Genomic DNA, 17,116 nt, shown 5'->3' with positions numbered 1-17,116 from the left:
TTTTTTATTGCTATAGACATTAAGGAGGCATTCCCATCTTATTTGGTGTTTAGAAGAAAATGGAAAATGACATCATATAAATTACACACTAAGTTGCGGGAATAACAGGAAATGAAAGACGAACAAGACATGTGGGGAGAACAAAAAAGCTTATTTATTGTCACTGAAAGTTAAAGAATTATGAGATGGGATGTCAGGGGTGCCAATTAGCTGGAGAGCATGAAATTCTGAGCAAAGAATTTCAGATTTCACATGCTAAGAAAAAGAGAGTGAAGGTACTTTAAAAAATATCTGACTGTTGGATTATAAAATCTTTGAGAATAATGACTGTCTTCCAGGTTTACATTTATTCACTCAGTAAACTCTGTGGCTCTATGGGGGATCAAAAATAAATAAGAAATATAATCCTTGCTCCTCTATGGTCCATGGTCTACTAGAGAAGAAATGATATTTATACAAAAAAGCTGTAATACAAGGTGAACTGTTTTAAGTTCCACGGCAGGAATATAGATCAAGTTCCAGGGATTCTGCTATGTGAAGGAGTATCCCAGCTGTACGGCATCGAGAAAGGCTTCCTAGAAGAGGTGACATCTGAGCTGGATACTAAGGGATCAGTGGTGCTTTGACCTAGAGAGACATCGGGAAGAAGAACATTCTAAGGAGGAGAAACAGTGTAGCTAAAGTGTTGGTGGCAGAAAAGAGAGGCATATGTATAGAGAATAGAAAACAATCCAGTTTTTCTGGTCCATAAGAGTTCATTAAGTGGAAAAATGAGAGATAAAAATGAAAACAAGAGTTGAGGTCAGATTCTAGAGAGTCTGTTAGATTTAAATGAAGGCACTTGGACTTTATTTGGTAGATAATGAGAAGCTATCGATGCTTCTTGAGTACCTGACAGAAACGGAACACATGTTTTTCGAGTGGAAGAGGCTTCAGATGATAGGAACCAAGCTATCACTCTGTTCACTTTGAAGTGCCCAACATAGTCTTAGCATGTAATAAATAGATGACAATATTTTTTTAATTGGCTATTAGAGAAATACATGAGCAGGGAAGCCATCTAAGAAAATTACTGAGAATGTCTGACATCTCCAGGGGAACAAACAAGGGGTGGATCAGGTATGCTCTGTTGGCACAGCTACATTTCTCAGGCTCCCTTGCTGCCAGGGTTTCAGATGCCTCCCATAAGATTTGGAAGGTGAAATACAGGTGAAGGCCAATTTTATTTCTGCAGCAGTGACAGGTTCTGGCAGAAATGAGTTTTTGCTGTGGACAGACTTCACATCCCACTTTCTTGTGACCAGCTTCACGGATATGGGGCAACTGTAAAATTGGCAGCAGTTCCTTGACCTCTGGGTGTTGACAGAGATTTCCTGACCTCTGGTTCAGAGCTACAGGGTTATAACCTCAAAACCTAGCAGAGGCACGAGCTATCCATCTAACAGGACTTCCTCACTTACCTTTAGCTCTTCCAATAATTTTGTAGCACTCAGTTCCCTGTATTAAATTCCTTTCTACTTGAGGTACCTAAAATGGTTTCTGTTTCCTGCACTGAACGCTGACAGGAACAAGAGATGAAGAAACTTGCATAGCAGAGGGAAATAGTCATTCAAGGATAAGTCATTGTGGGATGGGAGAAAAGAAATTGAAGTTGGAGGTCCTTTGGCACTACTAAGGGCACCAATGTCCTTTGTTTCAAATGGTCACATCTATTTGAAGAGGAAGGCAAGCAAGGTAATCTTTATTCTGCACGGTTGTATACTCAGCTAAAAACAGGGAGTGCCGTTAAGGAAGGGGGCAAGGAAGGATATAGGAGGAGAGTTAGCGCTCCCAGTCACATCACTGTAAACATTCAGTCTTCCCTCATATGGAGGCTGGCGGTTTCCCTTTTCTTGCTGCCTCAGGCCCCAACACCATCCCCATCCCAGGTTATAATCTTAATGCTACTGCTTTTGTCACTTTTTGTCACTTTACCCTCTCCCCCTACCTGGAGTATTTCGCTTGGAGTACTTCTCCTAGCATTAATTATTTTAAAATTCTTTCTCTATCAGCCTACCTCTGACCACCTGAATTTTCCCTCTCCTATGTCTACCAAAAAATGGAACACCCCACCAGACCCTTCAGGCCAAATTTCTATAATGCCTTCTTGTAGAGTCACCTTGATCTGGCTTCTAGAAGGGCTTCAGGTTGTATCGCCCTTCTCCTGACCCTCCGTTCTATTTTTCCTTCCAAAAGTCCAGTAGTTCTTGAGAACAACTTCCTTGAAGCTTTTTTGGACTAACTGCAGCCCTCTGTACACCTCACATGAAGCCCCAACCAATCTCCCTTCTTCTGTGCCTTACCAGGGCTGTAAACTATTTTCTGTAATGTAAATTACATCTCTTCCAGTTTTGCCAGTATTCTTTCAGAGTTCTTTTTCATCTGTGAGTTTTCTCCAGCCATATTTTTTCCTTTTCCACTTTTTCTACTCTTACATTAAAAGTGGCTCAGGGATTGAAGCCCTCTGACCATAGAAAGATATGAAAAGAGACACTTAATTCATGCATTCCGTTGATAAAGTTTCTCTCTTGGCTCTCTTTGAGCTAAGTGAGACCCAATGAACATCTTTCTGCACCTTCTGGGACCTATCATGGCTCTTATCTACGACACTTTGGGCTTCCCAAGCTTAAGGCTTAGAGATGCATCCATAGACAACTGACTTGCAATGCCACTCCCTAGAGAAATTCCCTGGCTGTGAAAGCTCCTATTGCCTAAATAAAGTGAGGATGCTTTCTCATGGAAGTCCAAGATCAGTTTGATACAATTCAATATCTAATCTCCATGTAACAGGACAAGGAAAGGAGCATCTTCCGTGCCTTCAGCAATTACAATAGTCCAGGTTATGTTGCTGTAGCCAACAGCCTTCAAATATGAGTGGCTTTAAACCAAAAGCGTTGATTTCTTGCTCATGCTACTTGTCCCTTGTAGGTTGGCAGGGGGACTCTGATATTATAGTTATTTAAAGGCTCAGGCTGATAGAGAAACTACCATCTCAAATACTGATGGTCCCCATTCCAGAGAGCCTTACATCAGTATTTCAATACTCCAGCCAGGAAGAGACCCATGGCACTTCTACTCACTGGCTAGAACTAGTCACATGGCCCTACCCAACCGCAAGGAGACCAGGAAGTGCAATCCACTTTGCTTGAAAGGGTGGAGAACTGGAAATATGTAGAGAACAGGACTAATATTATCCACAAAACCTAAGAGAAGTCTAGTCAGTTGTGACTATTAATATTCACAAGCCACTATTTGATCCAGAATAACTTGAGGCAATTGCAATTCATATTTCTAAACCTCTTTGTGTTTCAGTCAAAGGAAATCACTTTCAATGTTTTGCTGCTAATTACTCTGTATCTCTCTCAAATTGTTCCTACTTCAAGGTAAAATGTTTTGAGAGCTCTGGTGCAAACTCCCAGGCCTGTCTCAGCTCCCTTGTTAACATCCTTGGCACTTGGGCTCTCCTTGAGCGTCCTCCCCACCCCTCCCACCAGCCCCAGCCTCCCCCCTGCACTTGCCTGTCACCCTGGGAGCTGCTTGCATGCATCACTGTTTCAGTGGAAGGCAGCAATACACAAGGGCACCTCATTGTTGGAAAGGAACTGCCTTCTGCCTGCCAAGGACAAATGCAGACACACAAAGCAATATCAAGCAAGACTTCACATCAAAGGGAACCCTGCCTGGGCTTGCCAAGAGCAGGGCTGCCTCTGAGCCTTTCCCTTCAGCCTTGTTAGTATTCTTAGGGCCCACAGGGCCCAGGATGTTCCTACCAGGCCCCCTCATTCACCCAGCACTCCTGTTTACTCGGACACCTGAAGCTCAGACTCTCCCTGAATCTGGCCCCGACCACTTGAATGGAGCAGAATGCCAAGTGTTTTAAAATGTTGGGCGATTAGGAAGGAAAATCCATGAGAAATATTTACTCTGTGAACTCTGTTTGAGTAGGAGAACAGAATACTTTACTCAGTTTGTTCACTGCAACAACACAGGGAGAGTTAAGTCCCTGCCTAGTGCTTCAGGGGATAAAGCACAGAAGGGAAACTTATCTATTGGGGAAGGAAGGATGTTCTATGAGCAGAGGTTGGGGACCATTAGAACCGATGCTGACATGGAGACTGCCTGTCCTAGGCACTCAGACCTGGTGGGGAGAAGTGGTTTCCAGAGAAACTTCTAGTTCTACTTTAGAATCAACACAAGAGTTCAGGTTCCGTTGCTCTCAGGAAAAGAAAAAGTCTCTGTTTTAGAAGGAGGATGAGGAAGAAATGGAAAAAGGGACTGACAGTGACAGATAAAGAGAGATAAACTTTATTTTAGAAAACAGGTAAGGCTTTCTGTTCTGGATACTAGAGAACTCTTTTGGAAAGCTACGTTAATCATCAAAATACAATGGAAGTTTTTGAATGTTTTAAAGTCAAAGATTGTGCGAGATGGAACTTAGAGACTGTTTTTTCCAAATCTTTTTTTTTTTTTTTTTGAGTTAAGAAAACCTGAGGCTCAGGGATGTCAAAGGGCTTTTTCATAGTAACACACAGGTTAGTGGTAAAGCTGTAGCTAGAACCCTGAGCTCCTGGCTCCCAGGCTTGGTGGAGCAGTCCTAGACATGGCATGCGATCGGAGTGCAGGTCTGCAACTTCGTCAAGGACGGTATTTTTCACACATGGCTTCAACCCTTTGACTAAGATCTTCCACTGTGGCCAACCCTCCTGCCCTGTTCCAACAGCTTCCCAGAACCGTAGTAATTAGAGCAAAAAAAATAATGGACAGGGCCCAGAGAGAATGTCACAGTTCTAGAAGTGGGAGGAGGTACAGATAATGCCTTTACATAATTTCCTACTTTCAGAACACTTCATGTAACCATGGATCCATGGAGAGAGCTCAGGCATTCCATGATGGGGAAAAAAAAATTACATCTTTTACTAACCTCTCATTGAAAGACAGCATTTCCTTCATCATGAATGTAGGCAACAAACCAAGACAGTATTTGCAGAACTTGGACTTTGTCACTAATAGAAATAATAAATATTCTCATATTATATTAGTTTGGTAGATATCTTGGAATATCCTTACCCTCACTACCACTTTGCAATTATGGTAGTTACTCGATCTGCCACTAGAGTTTGTTATTTAGTGCTTAATAAATAAGCACATATTTGGCTATGTTACAGATTTTTATAAGTATTTTGAAAACAAAATTTCAATATAATTAGATTCCTTTCTAATCCTTGGTATTTTATTTTATGCAGTTAAAGGCATTGTTCCGAGAAGGGATCTGTAGAATTCATCTGACTGTCAAAAGGGTCCTTGGCATGAAGATTGGGAATCCCTGACATATGAGGGGTGAATGAGTGTCAGGTTGCTGATGGGTACGCATGTCACTCGATCCCATGTGTCTGTTCCATCACCCTGTGGGCTCAGAGTGACAGACATGCTCACTTGTCATTCCGGATTGGAGAACCGCCAGTGTCTCTTGCTTGCAGTCCCAGGATGCACCAGCCTTTGAAAGCTGGTATGACTATATTACAAACGTGACAGGAAAGAATCCATTGTTTGGCATTATTATTAAAATGAAGGCTGATAGAGATTTGGTGACATTTATATTAAGAGGGTTGTATTCACATGTCTCATGGAAGTTTTTTCCCAGGGAGTTGGCATTCCAAAGTCCACTCAAAAGAAAATCAGATTTTTCAAAGGTGGCAAAAGTTGGTTTGGCATGGCAAATAAAGGTTTAGAAAGAAAATGAAATTTTAAAATATCGAGGCACCATTTTCCACCCCTCAAATAGGCAAAGTGTTTTAAAGATGACAGTTTGCAGGAATGGTGGGGTGTAATGAAATGAGTGTTTTCATAAGCTGCCCACAAGACCAAGAGTTGGCATAACTTTTCTAGATGGCAGTTTGGATTCTACGTTTTAATTGCTTTTCACCCAGTCGTTTCACTTCTAGGAATGTATCCCTTTAGACAGAATTACAAGATATTCTTTTAAGGAGCTTCCCTGGTGGCGCAGTGGTTAAGAATCCACCTGCCAATGCAGGGGACACGGGTTCGAGCCCTGGTCCGGGAAGATCCCACATGCCTGGAGCAACTAAGCCCGTGTACCACAACTACTGAGCCTGCACTCTAGAGCCCGCGAGACACAACTACTGAGCCCACGTGCCACAACTACTGAAGCCCACACACATAGAGCCCGTGCTCTGCAACAAGAGAATCCAATGCAGTGAGAAGCCCGCGCACCACAATAAATAGTAGCCCCTGCTCGCCGCAACTAGAGAAAGCCCGCGCGTAGCAACGAAAACCCAACGCAGCCAAAGATAAATAAATTAAAAAAAAAAAAATGTTCTTTTAAAGATCTTCATCAAAATATTATTTGTAACAGTCAAAGCTGGAAACAACATGAATGCCAACAATATGAGGTTGGTTAAATAAATTATGCTACTTCTGCAAGACAAGCTATTATGTAGCTAATTTTAAAAAATACCCATTCTGAAAATATTTAATGACATGGGAAAATGCATAAATATAATGTTAAGCCTAAAATGCAAGACATAAAACTGCATGTGTAAAATAATCCTGTTTTTTAGTTTCAAAAATATTCATTGTGTTTCTTTGCAATCTTAACTTATATGCATATGCATGTAGAATATATACATGTTTTTAAAAAAACTTGGGAGGAAATGTATCAAAGTGTCAGTACTGGCAGTCTTTGGGTAGCTGTATTTGAATACTTTTATTGACTCCTTTATACTTTGTGGTATATTCTGATATTAGATAAAGCAGTACGACATTGTGTTTTAAATGATGAGCTGGGCCATAGGGGCTGATCTCTGTTTGCAGTGCCTTCTTGTTGCTCCAGACAAAAGTTTGTTTTGCTGGTTGCTACTGTTAGTTTTCTCCTAACCTTTGCTCTCTTTCCTCACCATGGGCTTCCAGATGTCCGATTTAACCAAGTTCAGGGCATTCAACTCACGTACATTTTCCCCCTCTAGCTTGTACAGAAAATTCAGAAACTACATGAAGGCTGCCAATCTGATAGAGTTAACATCAGTGTGAATGTCAACCAGAAACCTCTAGGCATAATGAGAAATAGTTCAATGGGGGGAATTTGAAGCTTTTGTAAACAAAACTGAAGATGGAGCTTAAAATAGGGTGAGAATTTGAGGAGGCATCTGCCCCTCTTCTCTTTTGACCTCTGACTGTTTCTGCCTAGCTGTGCTTTGTGCATGTCAAGAGCCAGGAAAGGCGATGAAAAAGAATTCTTCTAGAGCCACTTAACCTTTTGCTGATATTTGCTTGAAAGTGATACATTTTCAGTTTTCAGTGATTATTTATCAGGTAGTGTATAAATTGGCTGGAAAAAAATGTTTGGCTGGATGAAGACATTATCTATTGATTTTACCTTGAAAGTGAGAATTATGAAGGCAGTTTTCTATCTGTGAATGTTTGTTTCAAGCCTCTATTATTTGCAATGCCATTTAGAATTTTGAAAACACTAGAGCCTATATTCCCTTCCTCCTCTCTTTCTTAAACTTGGATCGATTTTCTCCTGGGTGAAGTTTAAAATAATAAAAACTGAGAAACCATTTACTCAATGCTTCCTGTTGCATAGCAATCTAAACAAACAAATCCCTTTCCTCTGTTAAGAACTTCCAATAAAACAAATCACAATGGTTGTGTTTAAAAAAGATGATTTCCAAGCCTCCTTTTTTTTTTCTTTAAAAAAAAAAAAAAATTAGAGGCCCAAGATTGCAGGAAAAAAACTCAGTTGACTTTTTAGTGTGTCACTTCTCATGCTTCTGCAGGGATTTGAAAACTTTTTCTTTTGTGGTGAGGCCAGAGGGGCTGAGCTGGACACATGGGTACCAAGCCAACCAAAGCAGGAAAAACAATAAGAAATAATACTAACCATCAAGTGTTCAGTATCCTCTGTGTGCCCGGCGCAGTGCCATGTCAATTACCTAATCCTGTAACAAACCTCTCATGTTGGGTATCTTCCATCTGCATGCCCAAATTTTCCCTCTACTCTTCTCCATCCTGTTCTCTGCTCAGGAACAATCGAACCATGATCTGTATGGACTGCAGCAAAGGGCTCCCTTGCCCAGGGGCACTGGCAAGAGAGAGGAGGGAGGAGACAAGGACGGGGTACTTATTTTCCTGGCGCCTGTCTGCTGTTTACAGCAGGTTGGCTGTGTCCCTCTGCCCAGAGCCACAGCTCCCGCTAGGCAGTCCTCCCCATCCAGCTCCTCTCCCTGAGTCCAGGAATTGCTCCTTGACCTCAGCCCCTTCAGGCAACCTGATGGAAAGAGCTCCTCCCTGTTGCTAGCTCGAGAGGATGACGCTATCCTTGATGGTAGAGTCCAGCCCTACCCGGCCCTCTGCAAAGAGTCTCTTTGTTCACCCCCTTCAGTCACCCCTTCTGAGGATGCCATCTGTCTCCTGCTTACCTGTCACCCCTGTTACCACCCTCAGGCAGACCCTGGTAGTTCTTGCTAAGAGGACTATGATAGCCCCCGACTGACTCTTATTTTCCAGATTATTTTGTATTCTCTTGTAAAGCAAACCTTTCTTTTTTAAAAAAAAAATTATACATGTATGTATTATTGAAGTATAGTTGATTTACAATGTTGTGTTAGTTTCAGGTGTACAACACAATGATTCAGTTATACATATATATATTCTTTTTCAGATTCTTTTCCCTTATAGGTTATTGCAAAATATTGAGTAGAGTTCCTTGTGCTATACAGTAGGCCCTTGTTGGTTATCTATTTTATATATAGTAGTGAGTATATGTTAATCCCAACCTCCTAATTTATCCCTCCCCCCCTTTTCCCTTTGGTAACCAAAAGTTTGATTTCTATGTCTGTGGAGCAAATCTTTCCAAAGCACTGCTAAGACACTCAGTTTGCCCCCATCCCTCCATAGGAAAGTATTCAAACATGCCATCTTTAGACTTTCCAGAGCTCTCAGGTTTGGTCAAACCGGTTTGTGCTCCATTTCTTGAAAGATGGTGCAATTTTCTCCTTCCCTGTGATTGCTCACACAGTAAACGGGCCTCTGCTGCCCGCTTCCAAAATTACACTCATCCCTCAAGATTCTCCTCCAGCCCCACCTTTTCCAGTTAGTCTTTCCTCCCTGATGTTTTTGTTGGAATGTCTTTTTGTGCAAGTTATTGGGAAATCAATGACATATCACCTTGCCATACATCCTCTAGTATTTTGGAAACATTATTTACATTTTAAATCATTTGACTTTTCATAATCATGGGCTTTGGCACCAAGTAGTTTTGGCCTTGACTGAAAGCTCTGTCAACAGTGGAAACTCACATAAGTTATTAACCTGGCAATCTCCCTTGACTCCAAAATGAAAGGGTAATAGTAATACCCACCTTACATAGTATTGTGAGGATTAAGTTAACATCTATAAAACTCTTATTATAGGGTATGGCAGATAAATATTATGTTACTTCTCTTGTTTTCTCTTTCCTCCAACTAGGGCTCAAAACTAGCTAACATTTATTAAATGCTTATCACGTGTCATGTACTATTCTAAGCATTTTGCACACATTAATTTAATTACAGCAGTCCTATGTATTACTATTCTCCCTATTTGATGGATGGAGAAACTAAGGTACAGAGAGGTTAAGAAACTTGCCCAAAGACTAAGCTGGGAGCATTAATTCACACGCAGACTGTAGACTTTTTGAGACAAAGACCCATCTTTACACCAGATTTCTTTCTATTTTTCACAGGGCCAAGCATGATGTCTTATATATAGTCGGTATTCAATAAACGTTGATTTCCTTCCAAGAGGCAAAGGCAATTAAGCTAGTGTCGCAATAGGCAGGGGGCTAGAAATGCACGTGGTCAAAGCAGCAGCTGCTTCCAGGAAGCAAGCGGTAAGTAACAGTGCAGCTGAGACAGAGCTAGGATGTGAGTTTCTGGCAACTGAGGAATGCGGCTGCTGCAGGAAGTCAGAGGGAAGCCAGCTGGGGGGAGGGTAAGAAAGAGGAGAACCTGAGCGGGGGAGGCCAGCAATGGTGGAAACCTGTACCAACGAAGCCGGAACTCCTCTGCCAGCAATCCTCCAGGCCCCGAGGAGACAGTAAATCTTACTCCATCCTGTGGTTATACCGCTGGAGCATCTTTAAAAACACTTAGCCCCAAACGAATGGGCCCTTTCCTGCTGCCCTTCTTACCCAAGCCAGCAACCTCAGAGCTTTCTGGGATTGTTATTAAAAACACCCAGATCCCAGGAATCGCTCTCCACCAACACAATTGTCGCTCACGCCAAGCATGGGACATATGGCCGAGCATCTGGGAGGGGGCAGATCGGCCAGGAGCGCTGGCGGGCGGCACAGGCTTTCATTAGAATGGATGTGTCACAGTAAATCATTTTGTAAATGTTCCCTCCCCTTCTCTCTGCATAGCGAAACATAAAGGAAGACGAATCACCCGCAGCTCCATAATGCTGTTGGAATATGCCAAAGCTTGTGCCTGAGACACTTACTGACATTGCCTTAAATATCTTTTTAATATCTTGGCCAGGTCAGGCATACCAATGGCATTACAGAGCTTGCAAATCAATGCCCCAGCTGTTTTGGTTTTTTAATAAAACTGAATGTGATCTCTTTTAAATGATCGCCTTCCACCCCGTAGTTTTCTACAGGGTTTTCAGAGAGCGAGACTGTGGGCAGCCTTGAAGTCAGGACTTGGCTCTGAAAGTATAGTTGTTCCTTTGGGGTGGGAGTCGGGGGTAGAAATGAAACATTTGCGGGGTTACTGTCGTCATCTTTTCCTAGTCCCCGGCCTCACAAATCTGGTGATAGACATAATTCACAAAACCAATGTGTGACTTGCTGCTGTTTTAAAAAATGGATTTACCAAAATGTTGCCGAAGAATCTAAAGGTTTCAACTTCTAAAAATCACATTGGGTTCTCCATCTGGGATCAGTCCAAGTGATTTATTCATAATTTTATTAGAGATCTTTTCCCAGGGAAATTCTCTGTATCTGATTATCAACATAATGGAAACTGAAAGAGCCCCTACCAAGAATTCAACCGTATGCATGTGACTTTTGCCCCTGGAAAAAAATGGAATATGTAAAACTGTCATCAACAGGAACCATCTTGACTGCAGGACATCCACGGTCCCCAATTATGACAGGAATTCCTCATGCAAATAGGGAGGTGGTCCTGTCAAATTTGAGGTCCCAGTAGGAGGAAAAATCCAATGTAAGTGCTTATAAATCAGAGTTTTATAATGATATTAGTTGACTGCTACTTATGTGGGTCATAAATGTGACACCACGATAAATAGTCTAGTTGCTTTGAGGATGTATTTGAAGGACTCTTTTACTGGCTTTGAGATATTACAGTACCTCCATCAGGAAGGTCTCATCTGCTTTTGCAGTTTATTGCTTTTACTTTCTATAGTTTGTACAAAATGTCTAAGCTTTGTTTCTTCCAATATTTTGCCTGGGCTACATTAGTGGAAGTCTGTGTTTTCCCTGGGCCTTCAGAACCACAAGCCAAATTAAGACAAATGGGGAGTTGGAGCCTCAGCTGGGCCCCCGGAGACGCCTCCTCCCACTGCCTTCCTTCCCCTGACTTTTCATAAACCAACTTCGAAGCAACTAAAATTTCCCCCCGCTTTTTATTCTGACCACAGGCAAAGTTCTGTCTCCTCGGTTCTCTGAAAGTTATCCATTCCTGAATTTTACCCTTAACCACAGTGGAGGAAAGGGAATAACTGAGGTCAGGAAATATGGAAAGAATGTTAACAATTTACCACTAAAATATACATTAAGAATATTTTCAGCAAGTATAATCTCCACGTTGAACTTCTAAACCTAGAATTCTCCTGTCATATGACCATCTTCACATTTACGTGTGCCCCTTTCAGCTTCAATTCAGCCCTTCCTGAATGAACTCTTTGTAAAAGGTAGGGCTGAGTAAAAATAGACAAATAAGGGTCTCCAAGTTTCCCTCCCTATTCAACACTTGGCTTCACTGATTATAAATGTTAAAGCGGTTAGGTTAAAATACTCGTCTTTTACATGAGCCAGTGCATGACTATCACCAGAGGTTTGAATAGACATAAAAATAGAAGCAAAAATACACTCACAGGTAGTGCCTTCAATTGAACAAGTTCCGTTAATAGAAATCCAAAGTCATAAATACTTTTGCTTTAAGATTGTCACAGAATGTTAGCATTAGACAGGGACTTAGAGACCCTTTTATTCCATCCCTCACTTTATACAGGCCACCAGTAACAATAATCACCACTGCCAGTGTATAGGGGTTATTGCATTTAACCCTAACAACCCTAGGATGTGTCATCCCCATTTTGCAGATGGGAAACCGAGGCAGAGAGAGGCGAAGTAACTTGCTCAAGTTGAAGTGGCAGAGGTAGGATTCAAACTCAGGCATTCAGGTTCCTAATTCAAACACTGGGTTAGGGGACCTCCAGGGATTTGAACCCTTGTCTCCAACAACTGGCCTCTTTGCCCTGCCCTGGGGCATGTGGATGGCTGTGATCTGCCTGGCTTTATCCTCTCCCTCCTTGTGACATGTCTCCTCCTCACACTGATCTCAGGTTGGCCTGGAATGGCTGTCATGATCCAAGATGAATCCGTCTTTGTCCCAAGAGCTGTAGCCAAGGCCTCCCCAGACACGCATGCTGGGCTGCATCTGTCGCTAATGGGATTTCCAGATTTCTGTGTCTTGATGAGTCCCCACTTGGCAGCCTTGCATATCCATGAATCTAATGTGTGTAGTCATGCTCTTCAGCTGTTCCAGTCTGGCAAAAAAGTGATGATGTCTGTGGTCAGGTTAACTCTGAAGGCAGACTCACTGTAGAAGAAATGGCCTCCTTAGCAGGGTTAGGTTTCTGAGTCCATCTTTGCAGGGCTGAAGCTACCTTAAGAAGGCAATAAGTCATATGATAATAATGCCTCTGGACACATCCAACACTCATCTTCCTTAGAGCCTGAGCACTTTATATATTATTTCCATGTACGTGAACTTTCCTTAGAGGTATTTTTTCCCTCTTTCCCCTTTTTTTTCTTAAGTGACGTATTGTAACTTGAAGGCCACTCTCTTGTTCCGCTTTGTTTTCTCTGTATATTACCTACCATAGGGCATTAAACTTGGAAAACCAACCGATGATTATTAAATGCAAAAAAGAACAGCCTGTACCAAAGCCCTATTTTCTCATTGACCTGTGTAATGGACTTCGGCATTTCTTGGCTATCCACACACATTCTATATCCCAACATATCCACTTTCCTTTTAGAGAATTCTCTCTCCCTCAAGGTGTGAGATCTTAGTGATCAATAAGTCCAATTGCCCATTTCTCACTCTGGAAGCCGTAGGGGGAAGTCCCAATCTCATAGGGTTGTAATGTGTATTTACTGAGTTAATTCATCTGAAACATGTAGTGACTGCTCAGTAGTATTAGCTCGTCTACTTCCTATTATTGTTCTTCTTCATCTTGTTCTTGTTTGCCTTCCCATTTTTGTTATTATTATTAGATTACTATCCTCCTATGGCAGCTGGGACATTGGCATTTGACCTGAACTTTGCCACTCACTCTTTCTCCTGGCATGTTGAATGTTGTATGGTGGACGTGGGACAGAAGATGTGGTTGGATTTTTTTTTTAATTGTGAAATATAATGACACTTAGGGAAGAGTACATAAAACTACATGAAAGATTTATAAATAATTGAAAGCGAGAACCACTGTCAAGATTATCAGCCTCCTAAAGCTTCCTGTGTGTCCCTCACCAATTGAAACCCTCTCCTTCATTCAGAGATAGCTTCACGGGTATGCGACCTGTGCAGTGGCACAGGGCTCCATGCTCAGAAGTGTCCCAGGCTTCGTTTCATGCTTTGCAGTCGCCATCTCGAAATTCCTAATAATCTTTAACCAAGCAGTCATGCATTTTCATTTTGCGCTGGGCCCTGCAAATTAGGTAGCTGGTCCTATCTTCACTTCTTGAGGTAACCATTATCCTGACTTTTATGAAGATGATTTTCCTGCTTTTCTTTATAATTTCATCACCTATGTGTGCATCTGGAGATCTTCATCCCAGTGGTATTCTCTGACATACTCTTTCTGCTACAAAGTCTACCAATCCTATGATTCCTGTTTCATAGCCTTCAGAGATGCCCTGTCTGTTACCTTCCAATATTCTCCCAATACGTTTTATTTTGCTTAGGTTTGCCAGTGTCGATTTCTGTTGCTTGCAATCAAAGAAACACTACTGGTACACTCTGTTACTAAAAGACTCTTGATTGAGAAAAAGACAGTATATAGTAGTTTTTCTTTGTTTTGTTTCTTTCTGCCCATACCCCAACGTCTGATGGGTAAATCTATAGATTTGAGATTTACTTAAAAAACTGACTAACATCTAACCTGACAAATTCTTGTTCTCTAGCAGAAGAAATTGAAACTCGAAGTTGTGAAAGCAGTTACCTATATTTAGAAAAATATCTTCAGGACAGGCCACAAAGCCCAAGGTACCTGCCAATGACACTTTTTTCTTTTCAGAAAAGTTGCTTTGGGCTGCTAATGGATTACCACTTTGTGAAGAACTCCTCCCCATAAGATGTAGTTGCGGTAGGACCCCCCAGTCCTCAGCTGCACATGTATTCTTGTCCCCCTAATTTCAGTGATTGGTTCAGGGATATAGGTATGCGACCCAAAAAGAACCACTAATAATCTTCCCTAGTAGTTTTCTGCTTGAACCATCCAAGAGGATGATCTCTGGCCTTTGGGGACCCTGGAATGATATAAGCTAGGGCTGCCGAGGTGTGGGGGAAAAAGCAGTAGAGACCGAGGCCAACACACAGGCAGTAAGCAGAAGCCATGAGGTACCCAGGGAGTTGGTATTACAGCTGATGGTGGAATAAAAGCAGAGGCAGAGAAATCCTGGCTACCAGACTGCTCTGAGCCTCTTGGGGGACTGTGGTGTCTTGAGGAACATTTTAGTGCTCCATGAAGCTTGGCTTTGTCACTGTCAAGATGGTTCCCTCTGCTTCCCTGTTTTCCTGTGTGTCCTAAAACAAACAGCCAACACCTGTCTCAGCCTCTCCCATCAGAATTGGTGCCTGAAATGAAACATAGTTACAAACACTTGGCGATTTCACTTGAGACCCTAAAAAATACCCTCTGCAGACTCACGGTGCTTAACCAACAATTGTTCTTACTAACTGTGGGTCTTCCTTATGTTCTCAGTGCCTGCAGCTCAGGGGTGAGTGAAACAGGGCAAAGCCAACATGGAAATGGTAACCCGATGAAGGGGACCAGCAAGAACTGCCTGCAACATTGGAATACTGACCTGGTGAGTCTTGAATTCTTTTTTCTTCATCTCCACTCCCTCTACTCTATTTAAGGCTGCCTTAACCCTTGGCCTGCATTGAGGTTGACCTCCCTGCTTGCAATCTTGTTTCCCTCAACTCCATTCTCCACAGAGCAGCCAAAGCAAACATAAAATTAATATTTTATAATTGCTCTCTGGATATGACTCCAAACTCTTAGTATGCACTTGAGATTGTTTATGATCTTGGCCCTTGCTTACTGCTCCAGCCTTGTTCTCACCACCTCTCCCCTACCTCCATCCCATCGTTTACACACTCTGCTCCAGAGCCAACCCCTCTTCCCTGAACTCACTCTTTTGCCTTCTCACCTCTTACATGAGTTTCCTCACCCCCTCCCCTTGCTGTCTCCTACTCTTCCTTAAGGGTTTAGTTTAAATGTCTTTTCCTCCAAGAGATTTTTTTGTGAGCCCCAAAGACTGAGGTTCTCAATCAGACACTGTAGAGCTCTTTATTTTATTTTTAAAATTTATTTTATTTAAGTATAGTTGATTTACAATGTTGGGTTAGTTTCTGGTGTACAGTAAAGTTTTATAAATATATATATACAAACACATATATATACATATATACACATATATATGTATATATATTCTTTTTCATATCCTTTTCCATTATGGTTTATCATAGGATATTGAATATAGTTCACTGTGCTATACAGTAGGACCTCGTTGTTTATCCATTCTATATATATAATAGTTTGCATCTGCTAATCCAAACTTCCGAAGCCATCCCTCCCCTATGCCCCCTCCCCCTTGGCAACCACAAGTCTGTTCTCTATGTCTGTGAGTCCGGTTTGTAGATAAGTTCATTTGCGTCATATTTAAGATTCCACATATAAGTGATATCATACGGTATTTGTCTTTCTCTTTCCGATTTATCTCACTTAGTATGATAATTTCTAGGTCCATCCATGTTGTTGCAAATGGCATTATTTCATTCTTTTTTATAGTTGAGTAATATTCCATTGTATATATGTAACACATCTTCTTTATCCATTCATCTGTTGATAAGCACATTTCCATATCTTGGCTATTGTAAATAGTGCTGCTATGCACATAAGGGTGCCACTGATGTGTATGAAATGGATGACTAATAAGAACCTGCTGTATAAAAAAATAAATTAAATTAAATTTAAAAAATTAATTAATTAATTAATTAATTAAATGACAAAAACAAAAAAACCCAAAAAGCATAAGGGTGCATGTATCTTTTCAAACTAGAGTTTTGTCCAGATATATGCCCAGGAGTGGGATTTCTGGATTACATAGCAACTCTATTTTTATTTTTTTGAGGAACCTCCATACTGTTTTCCATAGTGGCTGTACCAATTTACATTCCCACCAACAGTGTAGTAGCGTTTCCTTTTTAGAGCTTTTTATTTTAAACTATAGAGTTTAAAGAACTGTAGAGTTCCTTATTTTAAATTGAATGACTCTTTAATTTGTCTGCTTCTGACTTGGCTGTAAATTACTTGAGGGTGACAAGCACATTGTTGGTGCACAAACAATGTATGTATGAGATTAGAAGAAACAATGGAACGCTACCACTTCTGTAGCCAGAGCCCACGGCTATGGGTAAAGGGAGATCAGAAAATTGGACTAGAATCTCGTACAAAATATGTGCTAGGGCCCCAACCACTAGTCAAACAAGACTGCTAGGAACCATGAATTACTTGGGAAACTACCACCTTAATCAGGTTTGTT

At 41.5% G+C, this 17,116-nt stretch overlaps 1 long non-coding RNA gene across 1 annotated transcript in view; it reads right to left on the bottom strand.

Annotated features, from left to right (window-relative positions):
- Window positions 1-15,276, bottom strand: part of LOC309659737 — a 39,803-nt gene extending 24,527 nt beyond the window's left edge. The window contains exon 1 of the long non-coding RNA XR_014262927.1: window positions 7,940-15,276. This is a non-coding gene — a long non-coding RNA (uncharacterized lncRNA). The remainder of the gene's footprint in view (window positions 1-7,939) is intronic.
- Between the last annotated feature and the right edge of the window lie 1,840 nt (window positions 15,277-17,116).

This window comes from Balaenoptera physalus (genome assembly GCF_965194825.1).
Source record: "Balaenoptera physalus genome assembly, chromosome: 4".
NCBI classification, from domain to species: domain Eukaryota; kingdom Metazoa; phylum Chordata; class Mammalia; order Artiodactyla; family Balaenopteridae; genus Balaenoptera; species Balaenoptera physalus.
Note: the sequence above shows the minus strand (reverse complement) of the source record. Positions and strands in the feature narration are given on the sequence as shown.